The sequence below is a fragment of the Pyxicephalus adspersus genome, chromosome 2 (assembly GCF_032062135.1).
Source record: "Pyxicephalus adspersus chromosome 2, UCB_Pads_2.0, whole genome shotgun sequence".
Classification (NCBI taxonomy): Eukaryota; Metazoa; Chordata; class Amphibia; order Anura; family Pyxicephalidae; genus Pyxicephalus; species Pyxicephalus adspersus.
This window is the reverse complement of record NC_092859.1, coordinates 98,920,060-98,937,767: the sequence shown is the minus strand read 5'-3', so window position 1 is coordinate 98,937,767 and position 17,708 is coordinate 98,920,060.

Below are 17,708 nucleotides of genomic sequence, written 5' to 3'. Positions count from 1 at the left end.
CTGCAATAAAACATTCTTACCTGGCTATTTGTAAACGTCTTCTAAATGTACATTGAAAACAGTACATCTTTTTTTTTCTTGGTGTTGAGAGAAATGAACCCCAGAGAAAACATACTGGGCCAGCCAATCAAGACAAAAGAACAAGCTGATCCCTGCAAAGGCCAAAGAGAAGAAACCAGCAAGGTAGATTGGAGACATCACAACCCTGGAGTGGAGGTGAATATCGGAATATTTCATTCTGCTTTATTCTTTTATGCCCTCAAGTTTACTTTGCCATCTGCGGCACAGTTACGGGTTTTTTTTTTCAATCTGTGACAACACTACCTATCACTGTGTAATGTCGTGGCCATGTCAGCAAACTGGCAGTGGTCCTAACACTGTGGTCCACACTAAAGTCCAGAACACATTTATCTTGATTGTGTTTTCTTTAAATGAGTCAAGAAAGTTTTTACAGGATGGCATAGTAATGGTCGATCACCTAATGCCATTATATTGTAATGATCCAATATTTACCCAGGAAAATCTATGGAGTTCAGTCTGCAAAAAACAAAGTAAATATGATATATAAATGTGCATTGTACATTGTGCATCTACAGTTACAGTGTTATTCTTTTTTTCTGATTTCAGCACAGATAAACCATTAGATGTGTAGGCAAAAATTATGCTTCCTTTAGTCATTTATACCATTGAATATTGCTTAACGTTAGACCCAGGGCTGCAGTAAAATATACTAATGCAAGATACATAGGATGCCCATCTGTTAGCTAATGAAAGCACGCTGAGCATATAATCACTGTAGTTACAGATAGATGGAAGGAAGAGGTATTGCTGCACATTCATCAATAATTCCCAATCAATAGACACACTTCTTCTGATTAATATACACAGCTTCAATTCCCACAACAAGTCACTTATTACCGCTATTTTTCTTATAAAATCAATATCTCAATTTATTTCCTAAACTTCCTTTGAGAAGTATAATCACTGCAGTGTTACATGGCCCTTTGAGCTTCTTAAGCATTGTATTGATATATAAGAACAACACCAGCACACCTGTTTGTTTTTCACTAGATTTTTTTGTTTTGTTAATGAAATAGCTAGGAATTTCTAATCTTCCCTTAGCCAAGCCAATTCTGAAGTCTAAAGTGTTTTAGTGTTACAATTACATACACAGTGGAAGTAAACAAACAAAAAAAATCACGTTTACTTTTGCATATCTGTCAATCCCTCTGGAGGTTTTCTAGATCGGGCCCTGTGTCATCCTGGTATGCTCCTTCATTCTGGACACTGCCATCCTCTTTGCCCTTCTACTGCCTTCTGTCTATGTAACTGGGCAAATGTGGGATTGGGTGGTGTAGCCTGCGAAAGATAAGGATAAAAAGAAGCGCCAATCTGATTTCAAGTGCGTGAGATGGGTATTTTCTTTTTCCCCAGTAAAGAAAAGGCTCCTTCTGTGCATGCTCACTACCATATCAGGCATGTGCAGAAAGAGTAGCTAGAGGCCTCCTGGGATGTGTGACGCATGTTTCATCAGAAGCGCTGCGCTCCCATTCTGTCTTGATTGCCGTGGCAATAATATTGCAAGAATGTGCAAGCCTCTTATAATTAGAGAATATTACATTTTTTTGCAGAGTTCAGCCTTAAATAAACTGCTACAGTACTTTGTAACAATTGAATTCACTATACCAATACTTTTTGATAGTTGTATAGTTGTAATATTTGTCACAAACAGGTGTGCTAAAATATTTCAGAAAAGAAAAACATTCACAATTTTATTTCAGCAAAAAATATGGGAGTGATCATTCTTAGAAGACCTCTCTACATAAGAAAGTAGGAGTGTAAAATTAAGAGACGTTTGCTCACAGTTATTAATACAAATGCAAGAGCTTCTTTTTAAACTTTGTTCATATATACTCTTGACTGCTTTACTATGTTTCCCTAAAGGGAAACTACTATATTAGGGATAAGCAAGAATGCCATACGCATTCTCGTGAAATATCCTCGAACTTCTGATGGTTCCGCAAAATTTCGGGGAGCCGATTTCGCGAATCCATCAGAAGATCAAGGAAAATATAACAGGAGGAATCACAGGGGATTTACAGGAAGGAATCCTCCTATTTGCGATCCCCGGGGCACTGGAGGTAATTACCTTTAAACCTAGGTTTAGATAGGTTTCCTAGAAAAGAAACCAGGTTTTATAGGGCCCTGGAGCCCGCCCAGGGTCTGAGAGGGTGGGTTCCCTGGCCCAACTCAAGGCTGATTTGGCTTATATTCACCTGCACTCAGGTGCAAGAGGGGAGATGATCAGCCAGTGTGCTGCAGGCTGTAGTGTGATCAGTCAGAGGCTGGAGTGTAATCAGTCAGGAGCTAGAGTGTGAGGAGAAGGCAGCCAGAGGGTTCCAGGCTGGGAAGGCAGCCAGAGGGTTCTAGGCTAAGAAGGCAGCCAGAGGGTTCCAGGTAGAGAGGAAGTGTGTTCTGGGATGGGAAATGAGCCAGAGTCTGTTCCAGGCTGCAGGAAAACGGGACAGAGCTCCAGGAAAGTCAGTGGGCAAGAAAGACTTAGACTGTCAATGAATTTATTATTTTGTTGTAAGGGTGTGTGCTTGAGTGTGCTGTAACACTTGGCTACTTGGCTAAATTACTGCTGGTATTTTGGACTTTTGTAACTTCTGGACTTTTGGGCTTCTGTAAGCATCCCGCATGCCGTTACCATAAGCAACCCTTAGTAATATACCACAATATATATATATATATATATATATATATATATTCATTATTACCACTCTAGTTCTAAAAATGTTTACCATTTTCCTATTTCCCTTTTTAAAACCCTCTAATTATATGACATGATTATTTGATAAGTAAATGATGAAAATTGAATATACTTACTCCATTATGTTCATCCATGATATATATTTTTTACCTTTCTCAAACATCAATGAGGATATATAGTATGTTTGATTTCATTATGATATGCATACAATTCTCTATAAGCGTAATTAATGTATCCTTCTGTATTGTTTTGTTTATGGTTTAGTACATATACTTCCTTTGAGGAAGCCATCCAGGCAAAACACATTAGGATTAGAGACAATTTGTGTGTGTTTCTACCAAATCTGTTTTGGTTGGCATGAAACAGCTACTAATTGATAGGTGCTTTTATGTTTAGTACTTAGTCCATCATCCCACCAGATACAGTGGGTAGGCAACATTTGTTATATGGTACAGGAGAACTAATGCATAGTCATTTTGTGTCCATGACCTTACTACTGACTAAGGGATATACCAATGAATTCTTTTGCTTCATATGTAAGGAATTTATTAGCTCCTAAATCCACCACCCGACCACAATATTTTCAGGGTGGAGTGGACTTTATAATTTCTAGCAGTTTGGATATTGTTGTTTGTTTGTGTGTTTTGCACACTAATCTAAATATTTACTAAATAAACCCTGCTAAACATTCTCTCCTTTTATTTTTGTATGATCCTTATTTGATTTCTCAGAAGAGAGGAAACCTGCATATAAAAAAACCTTAGTAGTGGTTAGCAACAGTGCAGAGAGAGCCCTCCCGCAGGTATTTCCCAAGATCCAAATTCTGCACAGGTTTCTCTTTCACCAACCAGTAGCCAAACAACTTCCGGTCACCTTTGCAGTGGAAACTGCAACCCAATATTGTTTTTTGTACAAGCAGCGGAGCCCTGCAGGTGTTCAGTAGGACAGCTGCCAGACTCATTGTTACACAAGGACATTATGGGGTCGTCTGCCTTGTAATCAAAATTCTGTGGGCAAATATTAAATTATAATATCATTATTCAGGAATAGTGGAACTGAAAGTACAATGATCTAGGCCATTTCATAATTGTCCTGGATCAGCTCTGCAACACTAATTCTGATGATTACTTTGTGCTGTAACCTTAAAATCAAAGAAGAACACGCCAAAATGTGACAGACACATGTACAGATATCTATGTAAGACCTAGACCTGAGGGCAGCCATAAGTTCATCATTTTTTTAAGGCTGTCCTTTAAGTTCAGATCTGTTGATTACCATGCCTAACAAGTCCTCTATCATTCCTTGACTGACGAAGAGAGCAGGTGGTCAAAGAGATTCATGAGATAAGAAAAGAAAACCCATATGCTGCTATCTCTAAAAAAATGCAATTAAATTCAGAGGTTGACACAGCAAGAAATGTGTAATAAATTATGCAAGAACTCTTTAGCTGTCACTATAAAATTAGAGAAGCAATAAAGGGACTACTTTAAAAGAACTGCTTGATATTCAATGCACTTTCCTGACAACAACACTAAGGAAGGCTTGAGTGCTTTCTTGGAAAATTGTTGGAAACAAACCAGAGAGTCAATTTGTTTTAGCAATCAGGAGCAGAGATATAAACATTAAACTATAGTTTGCTTATCTGCTGGTTTAGAACAAATTTAAAGGAAAAATGCTTTGTGGGGTAATGGGAATTAATCTATCCCTTTCTGTTATTGTACGTTGTGGGAATTATTGGGGAAATATATGTAAGAAAGATTTCATAGTGCAAGTTTCATTTATAGCATTTGTTTAGAAATAGATTTCTTCTTTCCAAAGCAACAATCAAGTAGAATTTGTATTGCTCGCTATTGATTCATATATTTTTCGAAATAAATGCTGCCCCATGAACTCGTGCACATATGCGCAGGAGTTACATCATCCTAGTCTGTCTGGCCAGTCATGGGACAAGTGAGTGTATTTAAAAAGCCTTGTTTCTAAAATGGATACCCACAGTGGTGAAAAAAACATGGTAATGGAGTATATTTTTGGAATTGAATTGACTCTTTGCTGACACTGGGTTAATCTACTTTTCAAAAGATTAAGGATAGGAGGAAGAATGGCAGATCTGTAATCTATTTCATATTTAAATTATTTTGTTAAAATTGTGATATTGACTGTTTCTGCTTGTTAAAACATGTTAATTTAAAAAAATTAAGATATAATATTATTTAAATATGAATCAAACAAAAACACTATATAATGTCTATGTAAATTTTGGTTAGGAAATTACAATCTATGTAAGCCTTGGTTAAAGTAGTAACACCCTGCCCATCCTCTGGTGACTGATCATGACAAATTGAGGTGGAAAGAGTTGGACATTTTGGTGACCAAGGCTCATAGCAACCCAGAAAAATTAGGGCCATTTTAGACCTGCAATGAACCTGTCGTGGTCTGCCATGGGCTCTAATGCAATGCCAACAGGAAAAGTTGGGAACCATTTTTTGCTTGTGGCTGCATGTAGCTGGGGCATATGTTTGTGGTTCCCGGGGTGCACAACAGTATGCTATCTATCTCTCTTGTCCATATGACACAGTCTAAGCTCAGTTTACTAAGCTCTCATAATCAATATTTACATAATGACCATGACTTTTAGCACCAATAGACCATTACAGCTCAAAATGACAATCACATGTTTGAAAAAAATGTGCATTAGCTAAGTGAATTGGGTATGTTATCCCTCAGTTTGTGTGCATCTGTCATGCTCAAGATTTTTTTTCAGTATTCGTGTCACTCCCAGTATTTTTAGAATTTACATTTTATGTATAATATATCAAATTGTAAACAAATGTAAGTGACTTTTTTTTTTAAATGTGTTTTCCAAAATGATGACAGAGTTGGATCCCATTATATAATTGCGGCGAAATTACATGTATCACATAAGGTACATTTGCAAAAGTATGCAACGAAGACAACTGTTTTATTTAAAAATTAAAGATTAAGATAAGAATAAAACTAGCTGAAAGTTATAAATATGACATATTCATACACAACTTTACCAGAATTTTACCAGACACAATTTTATAATTTTTTATTTTCTAACCTTGAACATATTAAAAAAAATATATATACAATATCGGTATATATTCCCATTTACAGGGCCTAGTTAGGTTAACAGAATTTTACTTTAGCAGCAGAAATTTAGGTCATCCTGATCTGCCTTCAAGAAAAAATTGACTATGCTGAATATGTCCTAAAGTCACTAAAACTCTTAATGTATTGACTTGTCCACTCTTTTTTGCTGGATCTGTGTCTTAAATTTCCTATTTATTTTCAGAGTAGCAGAAGCAGTTAGACACAGAGAGAATCTGCTGTAATTTGGTATTTTATGGAGGATATATATAGCAATAAGGATCAAAAAAGAGGGAACTACAGATGTAAAGCCATTTTTTTTTATTTTGGGGCATGTTGTTTTTATGGGAAAGTGCAATTTGTTTGTATGTCTTTAAAACAGCCATCTGGTTTTACTTACCTTGTATGAGACATTAATGTTTTTTAAAAACTTTAATTAAATTGGACATTATAACTACTAGAATTGTATGCAAAATGTCAGAAAGAAACATTCTGAGATATTGTAATTATATCACCCCAATATCAATATGTTGGAAAGGTCCACATAATAATTTGAATGTCACTGCATCTGCTAGACCAAATGATCTTCTTTATAAGTATTAGGGTCATTAATCAAACGTGAAAGGTTGTAATCACTGGAAATATTACTCAACCAGAAAGATTTTAATTACTATGTATTGAAGGAGCTTGCTCCAAGGATAGAAGCAAGTCACATAGTGTTTTCCTGTTTAAATTAATTCATACCATACCATTCAATGCATCATCTACTGGCATAAATATTTAAAGCAAATTATATTGCTAGTTTACTCTATTGCTCACAAATTGACATATTTAGGGGAAAATAATTAGAAAAAAGCCTAGAGAGCATTCCATTATTTTCTTTAGATATATGTAAAGCATATTTTATTATGCAAGTAATGGACACCCAGAGTCAAGCACAGCCTAAGTAAAGGGTGAATTGACTAGGGAAGGCACAAAAAGGGGGCTTTTTGCTTTAAGGCAGAGCTACTAGAGGAGACAACAATGATGCTCAGTAAGTGCCAGAGCCAAGGAGCATGGAAGGCCCCCAGTTAATTAAGAAGAGACCAAAGAAGTGATGCTCTAATTTTTGTTTTCTTTATCATAGAAGTTATTTATGTGGCAGCATCTCCTTCATAGCAGGTGGGTCCTTGACAGTACCTAATAAAGTAAAATGGTGAATGTCTGTTTTCCTATGACCTGGTGGTGTAATGAAAACAATTATAACTGGTGTTTGCTGGTTATTGAACCAATGGAAGCGTAAGACCCTAACTTTGGGGTTATTTTTGACAATGAATCCCAGTATATTAACAGTGCGTGTCTTGGAAGTACTCACCAAGCTGGTAAAAGCTGTGGCTGATACGATTAGTCACAATTTTTCTAGAAGGCACTGTTACAATAAAGCTGTGGCCAAGTTTCTTCCAGCAAACAACATGATGTCCTGTGTGTCTGTATTCATTAAAGATTGGTAATATGGTAAAACAAGGATGGTTGAAAAACTGTAACCCCTTTAACTAAGCCCTGCCCAATGTCATGCTTACCAAAATTGCATTAACATTTTGTTTTCCAATTTAGAAACTTTAAATTAGAACTGATGAAAAAAACACATGCAAACTACTTATTTTTTTACAGGTGATTTCTAAGTCTAAAGGGACACCTACACTGGCTATGACATTAAAAAAACACACTTCTCGTGACTGAGTTTCACATTTTTTAAAATTAGAAAAAAAATAATTCTATTAAATTTGTAATTGTGTAATGCATCGTTTGTATGTTAAAATTAGATCTATATTCCTAAATCACACCCAGCCACATAAATCACTATTCTGATTACTAATTGATGTATCTTCCTTATCTTTTTTAGATATTAAAACCTAAAAAAAAATATAAATTCAGTCTGAGCATCTAAGTTTCAATAACTTCTAGACATGACTAATAAGTGACAGTGCTGCATAATATGCCGGTGCTATATAAATACTGTATAATAATAGAAATAATAATATTATTAATGAAATTGCTTGCACATATGTGATAATATGTTTTTACATTTTTCTTTGAAGACTATATACATTTTGCCATATATGTGTAGAAAAAAATTGGAAAATAGATTTGTATTTAAGTTATCAGCAGGATTTGCCTTCTCATTTTTCTTTTCCTTCAAAGAATATTTTTTTTTCATTTGACATATTATAGAACGTCTGGTAATAACTTTTGGGTGAATGTAGTTGCTCATGAAATTGCCATACATAAGGATTGATTTTTTATTACTGCCTTGAAAAGGTCAACATTTTTCTCCAAATATTCTTTTGAAACAATCTCTGGTCAATCTAGTTAACTAAATGGATGGAACTGTAAACAAGAATTCACATGACCTTTTGTCACATATGAGATATATACTAGAAAATCAGTATTCCATATCCATCCATTTCCATTAAATTTTATTAAATCTCTTCTGTCTTTTATTTATCATGTGCAATTTATTAGTTTACTGATGGTATGGTTTCATTATATTGTGAAGTGTATTAATAATGTTTATTTTAAAATAAACATGAACAAATAAAGTGTACCATTGTATATTTCTTATTAATGATTTCATGCATGCACAAACTAGCCTACAATTACCATACAGTCAAATGGTCACCTATCACCAACACATCCAAGACTCAGTTTGGGTTCATTACTCTAAATAAAGACATTAACGTCAACACAAATAATAAAAGAGGCCAAATGCAAGGCCTTCCCAAAAACTAGATTTTTTTCGGCTTTTATCAAGGTTGATGTTGAAGACAATATATTTTTCTTTAAGTGTTCCAGGACAACTGTAAGTCAACAGTGCCATGGCCAAAACCAGGAAGAACATTCAACGACAACACATAGGGTTCTATTTATAAAGCAGGGAATCCGACATTCCCTGGATAATCTTCTAGGTCCATGTGTTTTAATAGCAGTAATTGTCACTCCACCAGGGAATATTTCAGGGAATGTCCGATGGACTTCTTTATATATATAAAGCATAAATTATGCTTTATAAGAGTGCAAATTTAAGAACACTATTCAAGATCAGTTCAAAATGTAAAATTCCCCAAATGTTTTACATTAAAGATTAGGAGACATCAGAAAATGATGTGCTGCATTGACAATACCAGTTAGGAAACCTATCAATGCATAAAGAGTAAATTTCACATATTGCCTTCTGGTAATAGTTTGAGTGTTCTATAAAACTGGTCCTACAACCAGTGCTGGCTGTGTCCACAGGCTGCATACTAGTGGGCTGGTCTGCATCTAAATGGTTGTATGGTACCTAATGACAAACATGGCTTTAAACTATCTTATTTTCTTCAAGTCTAGTAAAAGACATATTTAACCATTTCAAAGTAAGCCCAAATTGAATGAGTAGAAATAAGATTAAAAGGATGAAAGTGATGACATTGACAGGTGACAAGGTGAGATAACTAAGGGTGTTTTTTTTATTTGCATTATCACAATCAAAATACATACATTTTATTAAAAATGTAAAATGCAAATGCTACCTTGTAGAAATGCTATTTATAAATTATTTTTGTAAGGTAATATGATTCCTCTATAGGTTGTATGCAGCTTTACAAAATTGAAATCGCATTTCTAAAAGTAATTTGTATCTGTTTTATTTGTTTATGTGTTCATGTACTGATGTTTGCTGTGCTGAAAATTCTAAACTTTGATACCATGCTGCTAAAATGTAATGTCTAATAAAATTGGACAGTTTGAAGCAGTATTGATAAATGAATCTGTCTGGATTTACTGTCTGGAGACAAAAAGGAAGCCATGTCTCAGAGTTCAGATGAGGCAGACAGTGCAGAATACATGAAATATCCATCCATGAGATGGATTGTGTCTGTATTCTCCTTATTAATACAGATTGATATCACAGCAGTGATACATAAAAAGAGACCAGCGTGAAATGCATTTATTTAAATGCTTTAGCATTGATTTATGTTTATGTGCTTTGGATCGTAACAAATGTTTGTTAGTACAACAAAATAAGCTTTTTCTACATTGGGTTGGTAAATAATGTGCCTTTTGACATTATGTGGAATTATGGTTTGGGCAAAATGCTTTACCTAATTCATCATTGCCTTTAACAACAAGGACCCAAACGGTTTTATATAACAGCAATCTTGTTCATTAAGCAGAGCTGTTGATTGCAAATGTGTGCTGGGCGCATGACAGAAAAACATATATTTTTTTACTACTTAGAAATAATCAGAAATTTAATCCTAGACAATTATTATTCAATGATATATGAAATTGTTTATCTGGCCTTGTAGCTTCCGAAGTTGTGGGTCACTAATGAACTGAAAAATAGGATAGACATGCCAACACATTTATTTTAAAAGTTTTATATATGAGACTAATGTCATTTTCCAAGTGCTAAAGTCCTTAAATGTGGTCATATAGTTAAAGACTTGTATCATCATGCTTTCTGGGACTGCGCCAAAATTCAACCTTTTATGGGGGGAACATATGCTATGGGTAATATGGTGAATTTTCTTCCCTTGACATCTAAAATGATTATTTTAGGCACCATGGACTTGCAAGGTGTTCGTAATATTTCGCATAGTAAGCAACTTCTATTTTTCATTGGTTGAGAAGAAGACTTCATAACTGGATTTACTGAAACCTGCACACTTTTTCAATGGACTGGATTTCAACTTTAAAACTTTTTTTTTACAAAAAGATTTGTAATGGAGCATTTCTATGCTCACAATGTAAATACTTAACAAGAAAACATGACAATGGGTGTAACGGGGGGGAACTAAAGTTGCGGGCAGGGGATGTGTTGGGCTGGTGGCCCTTAGTGAAGATGTTTTACCATTCATAACTTCCTCATAATGGGACCCATAGGTATTGACAAATGATGGCCATTATGCAGCTACTTGCTCTTAGTCCAGGCCTGCAAATGAAAGATCTAGCAGAGAGAAGTCTCACATATTTCCATTAAAGTTTGGAGGTGAATAATTACTGGGAGTTGCAACAGAAGCTAATGCTAATGCTTTTAAGTATACTGACCTTTCACCATACCTATTAATCACCACAGTGCCCATTTTGCACAGTGCAAGTTCTTTAACCCAAAGAAATCCATCTATACCATACCAAGGAGCTCATTGACTCTGCATGCTTCCAGGTCAAAGGTTCCCAGTTCTTCCCTGAGGGAAAGACCACAGGTATGTAGCATCTTGGTAATTTCCATCTGTGCATACCACTGTATATCACATTGGGTTAGGTTTCTAGTCAATGGGTGTCTGGGTAAACACCATTTTATTTTTAAAAAAAAACCTCTAGTACTGAGGTGATCATAAAAACTTTTCAGGAATCGTGCCACTAACCTCCCTGGTATAAGCACATGTTCCCTGTCACAGCAACTAATATACATTATTGCCAACTATTTCCATTATGAGTTCACTTACTGCTTTAAACACTTTTACTATATTTAAGCTACGTACAGACTTCCAATTATTATTGTTGGTAAACGAACGACGAACGATCCTGCACGATATCTGCGAACGATCGTATAGCACCGATCCTGTACATACAGATAACGACACGATCGTTCGGAGATATTGTACACACGATAGATGCGATCGTTTGAACGATACAGGAAGTGAAGTGCAACACAGGAAGTGAGCGAACGTTCGTTCACCGCGCATGCTCAGACCATGGACGATCAATGAACGACCGTACACAAGATAGATGGTCAACGATCGTCGTCCAATCCGATCCGCCGGTCCGGTCGTTCATTTCCAACGACTATCCTCGTTCGTCGGCGTTGTTGGTTACTTTTTTTACGAACGATTTTTGCCCAATCGATCGTCGTTCATTTCCAACGATAAAAATTGGAAGTGTGTACGCAGCTTTATTCTCTAAGGTAAACAGATACAGTAAAGCTTTGTTCTTTAGTTATAAATTAAAAACACAATATGTACTTAAACATAATATACTGCTTACACCCCTCACAGATCTATTGTTTTAAAATTCCATTTTACAAACAACGATTTAAAGATGAACTCAACCTCACCTTCACTAAAATTGCCTATTGCACACAATCATCCTCTCCCAATGTGCATCCTAAGTTGCAGCAATTCAGATAAGAAACCCATTTCCTATCTAAAGGACATGCAGCATCATCTAGTTCTTTCCTCCACCACCTTACCATGCTAAAACTGTGCCTTTCATTAATTGGATTAAACTCTAATTTATAGTGATTTTTGGAGTGCATACCATGAATTGTATAAAATCAGCACTTATGCATATTCCTTTTCAAGTGATGGGTGCAATATGACTGTTGGTGAGCCTTGATGGGGGTTGCCTTTGAAATGTCAATGAGGACAAATCTAGGAGGATGATTCCAGCTGGGGGTTGGACACAAGGAACTAGAAAGAAAAGATAACATCTGCTTGAACAGGAAGATCACACCAAACCAGGTGTGAGGTATGGGGGTTCTGCATAGAAGCATCTACTCCAAAGACTTTTCTGATCCTCTTGTCTGGTTTATAAACATACCTGCTATCTGATGACCCCCAAAGGAGCCTGAACTAGCTGGTCAGCTGAGTCAGAGGACTTGCCCCCAATGCAACAGTGACACCTACTGGAGGATATCAGCGGGCACCTGTGAGCAGCGTATTTCAGGACGTGGGAGGACACCTGAGTAAGGGGTGGATGCATGGGTGAGGCTGAATGTGGCTGGGGTCCTGGAGATGTATAGGAAGGGACAACTGCCCCAAGTCTATCTCTGATACCTTTTATTGCCTCTCTTACCCTCTCTTACTCTCTCTTCGTTTTAGAACCCAGCTAAGGTACAGGATACAGAGGGCGGACTCTTTGCGTAACGTATCATTTTACTTTGTCTATGTGATCATTATTTACCTTATTTGGAATAATTGTTGATTATTTGTTCATTATTTTCCCTGTTAATAAATATCTCCCTTTTTCCTTGTTCTGACACATTCTTTTATGGGGTGACAACTGTCTTCATATTGTTCCGTAATGTCACCCTGTCATTGGTCCTCCAATTCCCACATAAAAGAAAAGGCCAGGGAACAGAATATACTGTGAGATGCAGAGAAAGAATTACACGTCTTTTCTGCAAAAGATACATATACCCACTGCTTGGCAGAAGCAGGCATAAGCTTGTATTCTTACCAGGCAGACTGTAGTGCAGATCCCATTCCTCATAAAACAAGAGTAATCAGAGAAAATATATGAACGGCATGTGCAACCCATGGCTGGAGATGTTTTTAACTGGCCTTGTTTTCTGCATTAAGCCAAAAGACATCCTGGCCTTGCACCTTGTGCTACCATGCTCTTAGGTTCCTCCTATCAACCCCCCATTGGTTATACCAGGACTGGCTCCCGCAGAATAGAAAAGCCATCAGATATCTCATTTCTGCTCTATCTATAAAGACATGACATGGTACTTTTTTCAGAAGCATGAGGTATCTAGTACAAATGACTTTAGGTTCTAGTATCTAGAATTGATGTTCACCAAGGCCTTGTTAGCATGCCCTGTTCACTGTGTTTGAGTTATTGTTCTCTTTGTTCATCTCACAGTTAAACATTACCAGTACTTTTTTTGTAATGTGGCCTTATAGGGGGCATGAACTTGTTGAAAGAGGTCAATATTTTTAGCAATGTGGTATAACATTAAGTCCATTAGATATTATTAGAGTAAATCAAAAAACAAAACATTGATTGTTGCTATGAAGTCGTTATGTAATAATAGGATTATCCAATTAATTTTTTAAAGTTTACTTTAGTTCATGCTAATTTTGCTTTAAGCTTTGCTTTTTAGTACTGGTCCTTCTGCTAACTTCTGCTAAAATGTATGACCCTTATGTATTTTTTCACTGGCAATCAATAAAAACAGGCAACTCAGTGGTCAGGAATTTACTGCTTTATTTTAAAGCAAAGTTAAGCTTCTTCTAAAATCTATAGCAGTGCTTAGCAATACTGTAGTTCATATAGGATTTAAAAACAAAGCCAAAGCATTCATGTTTGTTTTCTTCAGTTCTTAAGGTATATGGGTGCATTATATGATTATTTGTCTTTGTGACAGAAGCATAAGAACATTTAATAAATTGCGTCTCTTATAATTCAGGTACAGATTGACTGTGTGATTTGCAAAGCTTCAAAATATCTGTAACTTTGTCAGAAAGTATGAAGTTTTGTATACGTGACCAGTGATTTACTGCTGTAGATTTTTGTCTCCACGCAATCTGCTAGCTCAGTAGCTCTTGAATGTTAGAATGACAGCTGCCAATAGGAAGTGACACCCGAGATATCGAACATCTCAGCAATGTACTGTGCTGACCGAAAAAAGAAAACTTCCTATCTCTACAAATTAATATGATTTTCTAAAGGCTTTCAGCTATTTATTGCACAGCACTGCTTAGTATGTTTGTGCTATATAAATCCTGTTTATTATTATTATTAATAATAATAATAATAATAATAATGATAACAATAATAAAATGTGTGTGTATGTGTATATATATATATATATATATATATATATATATAAAAATATATATTTATATATATAATGTTCTCAGTGTCACATTTTTTGTTCTTCTACAGTTGTTAGTGTAATAAATAGAGATTTAGAATTTACTACTCAGACATCGGTTTGGCGCAATTACTACATTTCGTATGTTAATATTTTATATGTATCAAACAAAACGCAAAATAATATATAAATCAGACATACATGTTGAAGTATCCTAATACTTCTTTGCTCCTGCATCACCGTTTTCAGTACTAGCAAAGATTTATAATTCTTATTCCCACATTTTATGTGCTGGCTCACATGATGGTACACAGCACAATCAAGCACATATGCACAGAGAGCTCTGACAAGGAATCATTTTAACTGATTTCCATAGTGTTGGCAGTGATAGCGAAAGAAAATCTCAGTCACAGGTAACAAGCAGATTTGCACAACTCTGGATTTCTAATAATTTATACCAGTGCACCAGCACTAAAATGGCAAAATGAAATTATCCACTTCTTTAAATGTAAATAAACCTTTTGATGCTACATTTGCTAGTAATTCAGTCTTTATTTCTCATAAAACACTAGTTATGAGAGAGTATAGGTCTCCTTTAAACAAAAAAATGCTTAATTCTAGAACATTTTTTTTGAATCAGCAAATAAGTTCATGGTACTAACAGCTGCACAATTGAGGGGCAAGGGTCACTTGTTTGTTGTTATCACCAGCTTTGTGAATGCTCAGATAAAAGCTTCTGTTGTGTAGCAAAATAGAATAGCATGGAGGTCAGGTTACACACTGCAAAATGACTGACAGTAGGGTCAGCGGCCACCTACTACTGTCTTGTAGCAGAGACATATGACCAGTCTGACTTATTTAGCTACACACAGACAGCTTTTAAGCCAAAAATGTTTTAGAAACTAAAAAAATTGAATTTACCATGTGGTAATGAAGATCTGGATTAGAGAACTTTCAAAATATTAGCAGGGGGAAAGTGTAATGTGTTATACCTAGGTGTATGGTACTCTTACCAAAATACAGCTCAGCAAAAACTGTTTTAGGAGCCCACCTATACTGCTAGTTTATTGCTTCCAGTTGAAACCTTTTCAACTTCCCATTCCTGCTATTTTACATGGAACTAGTTACTTGAAAATGACAGCCCCATGTACTAATTAACTAATTATGCTAATAAAATATCAGACACAGAAAGCTGAGAGTACTTGGAGCAGAAGCATTACGCTTACAGCACCATTGCACCTCCGACAGTTTTCAGGTAGCCATATTTTGGAATCAAAAATCAGCACTGAAGAAGATATAATTGACACTTCATACACTCCTACCACTGTCCTGGCCAGTTATATTTTTGTAACAGTCCTTTAAATGTAAAATAACATCATATAAGATTTGTGCATTTTTTAAAAACGGCATAAATAAAAGTTACCCCAAAACTATCCTCTCTCTTTAATGCATAAATTATAAGTACAGGTATAATATCCATGTCCAAATCATTTCCTATAATTTCCAAGTTTATGATAGATACATTTTTAGAGTGCATAGCTGCAACTTGAAGTTGTTTCCAAGAAATGCATTAAAAGTCTCAGCTGTGATTATTACAGCATAAATCACATTTGGCCTTAAAGGAAACTGCCACTAAAATTACTATAAATGTGATGTTACTTACTAGTTGTTTACATACTCTGTCGGATTTATTTATTAAATTAGTAATACTAGAATGCCATTCAAGAATCTATATATGTACAACGAAATGCATTCTTATATTTAACATTATTACCTAATATGCTATCACTATGCCAATTAAATCTTTTTCAACTAAAATTGGGTCACATGTGTCAAATCAAATTATATCATAAATGAAGATAAACACGCAAACAAGACAATTGATGGACGAGCAAGCAACAAAGACTAGCTATAACATACCTAAGATTTGTATATACACTACACACATATTACTGTGACATATTATGTTTCATATGGTTTGGTTGGAAAAAAATTTATATTCTTAGTATTATTGATATCAGGGCTGGATTTCACAGTAGTCACTAAAACACTAGAAGAACCCTATACAGGTTGATTGGTATATTCCTACATTTCCCCATGTTTACCCCTATAAAAACCCTGCAACTGAAGAAAAATATCTGATGATCCAGCAAAATATTCAGTAATCTCAGAACTTTCTGGATTACAGAATTGAGCCTATCCCACCTTTGTTATTTATTTGTTACAGCAACACAATGCTGCTGCCTTGTCTCCAAAGTGGCTGCACATACACTCTGCTGGTAGTGTCCGCTCTAGTAGCAGATGACAGGCCTCCCTGCTGATACCTTATCCTGGTAACTAACATTGCAGGAGTTCACAAGCCTAATGGTAATAATAACGGGATAAAAAATATGGTTTTGTGTTACTGGTTGAGAGATCTCTCTACTTTTTGTCTGGTAAAATTTTATCAGGACTGTAAGACTAGGTTCAAACTAGCTGTTTACTACTTGTAAATTCTTAAAACCACTTGCAAAAAATAGTTATCATTAAAATGAATTGGTTTGTTTTATAGCCTATTTATTGCAGCATGTGCACTGTTTTTTGTTTTTTTTTGCCACCCAACTGCCTCCATTGACTTTAATTTACTTGCAGCTACTTAGGCAAGAATTTGCAGGCATTTTCATTTGTTTTTGATATCTGGAAATTGGCCAACAATCTTGTGGAAAAAGAAAAGATTTGCAAGGTTTAAAAACACCTGCAAAATCCTACAAAGACCTGCACAAGACTTTTTGCCGGAATCACTCCCAGGCATATATCTGTGGACAGTAGGTAGTAGTAGGCACCCATGACCAGTTATTGCTATGGTAAAATCCATAGCAATGCTAGGCATACACATACACTATACACTAATTTAAATATAGGGCTTTATTTATTAAAGCTCTCCAAGGTTGGGGAAGATACACTTTCATCAGTGAAGCTGGGTGATCTAGCAAACCTGGGTTAGATTTCTCATAGCAAAATAATTTCCTAGAAAATGTTTTGAATCCCACACCAGATCCATTTCAGGTTTGCTGTATCACCTAGTTTCCCTGATGAAAGTGTATGGGCTCCAGCCTTGGAGAGCTTTAATAAATCAGGCCCATTGTCCCTAACACCAAAAAGCAGATTCAACTCATTCAGGTGCTTGGTCCTCCCTAATTTCATTTAAGCATGTTCAGGTGAATTCAGGTGTGTTTGCATATGTGCTTGTATCATTTGGGTGTGTGTTTACATACATATAGAGAA